The following is a 4,531-nucleotide window of genomic DNA, read 5'->3' as shown; positions in this document are numbered from 1 at the left end:
TATATATATATATATATAAAATCTTTTCTATCCTTTGTATATTGGCAAGTTTATGTTTGTTGGTTAATAAATTCATAATAAAAATGTAAAACCAAATATAATAGGCTAATAATGGAAAGTATAGTCAGGTTGAGCATTTGGAAGGAAGCAAAGTCTTTATTAAATGCCTACTATATGCCAGTCACTCTATTTCAAAAACATTATCTCATTTGATCCTCCCTACAACCCTTCAAGGGTGGTGATGCTGTTATCCCCATTTTGCAGATAATGAAACTGAGGCAAATAAGAAGTTATATGACTTCCTCAGGGCCATGCAGTAAGTAGTACCAAATGTGAACCCAAGTCTTCCTTGTTCCAAATCAGTGCTCAAGACACTGGCTGTAAAGTAATAATTATAGTGAAAGAAAGTAATGGTTATATCTTGAGGGCTAAGAGCTATGCTAGGGAAGAATTAAGAGTTAATGCCCATTAAGACCTTTAATGGAAAGTACAGCTACTGACAATGCCTTGTAAAGATGCCCAGATCTGAGTAGGAAACATGATAAAAAGATGAAATGGAACTCAGTCAGCACCTTGTTAAATATCTCTTATTTTATATATTTTTGTGTTTTGAAGTAGGAGGTATTAAGGGCAATAATCTTCCCCAATTCCCATGTTGAAATCACTCCCAATATGACATAATAGCAGTCAAAGAATGTTGTGGTGATCTATTCATTTGTCTACTGAATGTAGTTAAGTAATGTGCCTAATTCTATTTAGCACAGTTGTAATGGGGGTGGAATAGCCTTTGGGGGTCAGTCCTTGAAGCATATGAGGATATTTCCTTATTTCATCCCTAGAAATTACTTGGATGATTCAGGGGTTGGTGCTGTGTGATGACAAAGAGTTCTCTAATTGTCTGGTGAAGTTATAAGAGTTGATGATTCAGGGGTTGTCCAGCCAGAATTCAAGGTACACAACAAGGGATGAACTATCTCCCTCTTTATATGCCTTTTCTTTTTGGCATTGAAGTGGGACTATTTTTGAGCTACTTCTCCAGGAGTTAGGCAAGGTGGGTTTGTCATGGCTGCCATGCCAATTATCCATGGCAGCTATGAGCACATGGCTATCTAGGCTTCTTATATTTATTCTTTTCTGATCTTAAATGAATGAGTATTCTAAAATATAAGAATTTAGGAGACCACATCAATCTGGGAGATCCATAATTCTCATCAGGAGTTCTATAAATAGTTAGTAATAATAGTATCCATCAGAAATACTTGCCCCATTCCCTGAAGTAGTAGTGAACAATGGTAGTGGAAGTATGCATAACAGATATAGAAGGATAATACTGAGTGACAACTTAAAATGCCAAGAACTGTGAGTGAATTTTTTTTGATATGCATGTGTCCTATGTATGCCCCTCACTCATTATTTATACTCTAAATTTGAATGGACTCTTTTCCATGGACTTGTATGTTTTTATGAGATAGTGTGCCCTAGGTGGTTTTTTCTTTGGGGGGGGAGAGTGATGTTTATATTAACCATTCTTACTATATTACTATAATTACATTAATGAATCAATTTGGCTTATTGTTAATGGAAAGCCCACCAGTGGGGGCTCATGATTGACACTATCTAAAAGAAAGTACCTCAGAGTTAACCCCCTGACTAAGACTCAAGTCAACAATAATTTATTAATGTACTGTCCTAAGGCACTGTCCTAAGTATTTTGGATACAGAAAAAGACAAATAACAGTCCTTAATCTCAAGGAAGTCACAGATTAACATGGGAGACAACATGAAGGATATATTAGTATAGATTAAAGTTAATCCATAGATGGAAGACACTAAAATTCAGGGCATCAGAAAAATCTTCTTGTAGAAGGTGGCATCTGGAATCTGAAGGAAGACAAGAAGGCCAGGAGGTGGAGGGGAGGAAGGAGAGAATTCCATGTCTAGGTGATAGCTAGTAAAAACACAAGCATTAGGGCATTGGTGTATCTTTTGTGAATAACAGTAAGGAGGCCAGTATCACTGGATTGCAAGACACATGGAGAGGAATAAGAGTAATCAGTCATGCTCTGGGGTCTCAAACTATGGCTGCATGTTGGGGAGTAGACTCTCAAGGGTTCCACAATCCCCTTAGTCACCCAGGTTCACAATCAAGGTGTCACAATCTAGTTTATTCTCTCTTATCACTCATACCTAATATCTTACCAAGGCTTGTTGATTTTTTATCTTTATAATAACTCCTGAATATTTCTCCTTCTCTCCTCTAATTGCCACCCATGAGGAGTGGGAAGTGGGTGATCCTCATCACTTTAATCTTGGATTATTGTAATAACCTGATGGTTATTCTCCCTGCCACAAGTTTCTATCTAATCTAATCCACCTTTTACACAGTTGTCAAAATTATCTTTCTAAAGCATAGATCAGGACACCTACTGCTCAATAAACTCTAGTGGCTCCCTATCACCTTCAGAGTCAAATATAAAATCTTTTATCATTCAAAGCCCTTTATAATTCTGACTCCCCCCCCCATGGCCTGATCTTTCTAGTATTTTTACATCTTCTGTCTCTCTAGAATCTTCCCTCTGTGTATTATCTTCAATTGATCCTGTACATAGCTTGCTTGTGCATTATTATTCCTATGTTGTCTACTCCAATAGACTCTTGAGTTCTTTGAGATCAAGGCCATCTTTTGCCTTTGTTTCTATTCTCAGTGTTTAGTACAATGCAGAGGCACATTGTAGATGCTTTAAAAATCTTCATTGATTGAAAAACTCACAGCAACCTATCGTAGGCAACAGAACTATTATTATTCCCATTTTACATAGAAAAAAAACTGAGGCTCAGAGAATTAAAATAATTTGCCTGTGTTCTTACAATAGGTGTCCCACTAGATGATCCCCATTTATTGCTTCTTGGTAAAACCCTGGCTATCCTGAGTCCTTGGAGAAAGGCATTCTGGGCAGTTTCATTTTCTGTATAGTTAAGGTTTCACCCCTTTGAACACAAAAGTTTTTTTATATTTAATTTTAACAGTTTTAAAAGAAACCATTCTAAAATGGGTCTCATCTTGCTGTCTTAAACTGAATTTTATCTTTTCTTGACATTGTGAATATCACAATTTTTGCTATAATACAATGATACTTTCAAAGTATATTGAGGTATGGAGAGGTATTTTTCCTATACTAAGTTTCTGTGCTTTTAAGTTGTTTTTAACTTTTTATTTTTATGCATTGATTTGCTTTTGTTCAGTACTACGACTCCATCATTGTAGAAATTCCCAGAATGGAAATCTTGACACTGATGTAGACTGAGAAATTCATCTGAAATTTATAGTATTAGGGGATTATCAAGAGGATGAAGAAATTCAGTGACTTGATTGGGGTCTTGCAGTTAATATGTGTTCAGAGGCAGGATTCCTATACAGGTCTGCCTCCAAGCCCAGAATTCCTTTACCTTTTTTATAGTTGTAAAAGAAGGTCAAATATTCTGACTGAGGGCCTAAGAGGCTCTCTCCTATGAGTGAAGTCAATGAGTTTTCATGTATGTACTTTAGGTCATAGTAAATACTAAAATACTTCAGTATTTACTCTTTGCTTTTTTCTCAGTTCCTTATCATATTCAGGATGGTTGCATTGCTAAACTTTCAGCAAGTGAGGGAGGCATTGCTATAATTTATAAAAAAAAAAAGGAAAGGATAGTGGATAAATGGATGAATGATGTTGGGGTTTGGTTTTGGGGGTAAGCTTTAGATTTGTTCAACTGCGTCAGTGAGCATACATAATTAATAAGCTGTGTGGCTGGACATGTGGTAAACCAGTGTGTGGTAGAAGCTCAAGGAAATGTAGTAGAGTAGAAAGAATTCTGGACTATGAACAAGGAAAGCTGGTTTTCAGGATTGGCTCTACCATTACATAATTTAATCCCTGAAAAGACAGTGTGGTATAATGGAAAGAACACTGACTGAAATAAAAGGATGTGGGTTTACTTCCTACTTCTAACCAGTATTAATGGTGTGATGTTGGGCAAGTCACTTATCTTTCCTAGGACTTATTTTTCTCCTCTAACAATTTAGGGGATTAGATGACCTCTGAAGATCCTTCTAGTTCTACATGATAAAAATTGGAAGGGCTCTTTATCTTACAGACGAGGAAACTAGTTCTGAAAAGTGAAGTTTCTTGACCAATTGGGGACACAAAAAGAGGCAAAAGACAATCTCTTCCCTTAAGGAACTCATAATCAAATGGGACAACATAAAAACAAATAAGCTATATAGAAGATAAACAAGAAACAATTAAGAGATGTAAAGAACTAGAATTCAAAGGGATTGAGAAAGGCTTCCTGTAAAATGAAACTTTTGTTTGATATTTAAAGGGAACCAATGAGATCAAAAGTCAGAGAGGAGGAGGGAGAGAATTCCAGGCCTGGAGAACAGTCAAAAAAATTCCCCAACCTGAGAAATGTACAGTCTTGTTAGTGAAACAGTCAGGAGAGAAGTTTCACTAGATTGAAAAATGTGTTAAAAAAGTAAAGTACCAAA

The sequence above is a fragment of the Macrotis lagotis genome, chromosome 5, assembly GCF_037893015.1.
Source record: "Macrotis lagotis isolate mMagLag1 chromosome 5, bilby.v1.9.chrom.fasta, whole genome shotgun sequence".
Lineage (NCBI taxonomy): Eukaryota > Metazoa > Chordata > Mammalia > Peramelemorphia > Peramelidae > Macrotis > Macrotis lagotis.
The sequence above is the reverse complement of the archived record's forward strand: the minus strand, read 5'-3'. Positions refer to the sequence as shown.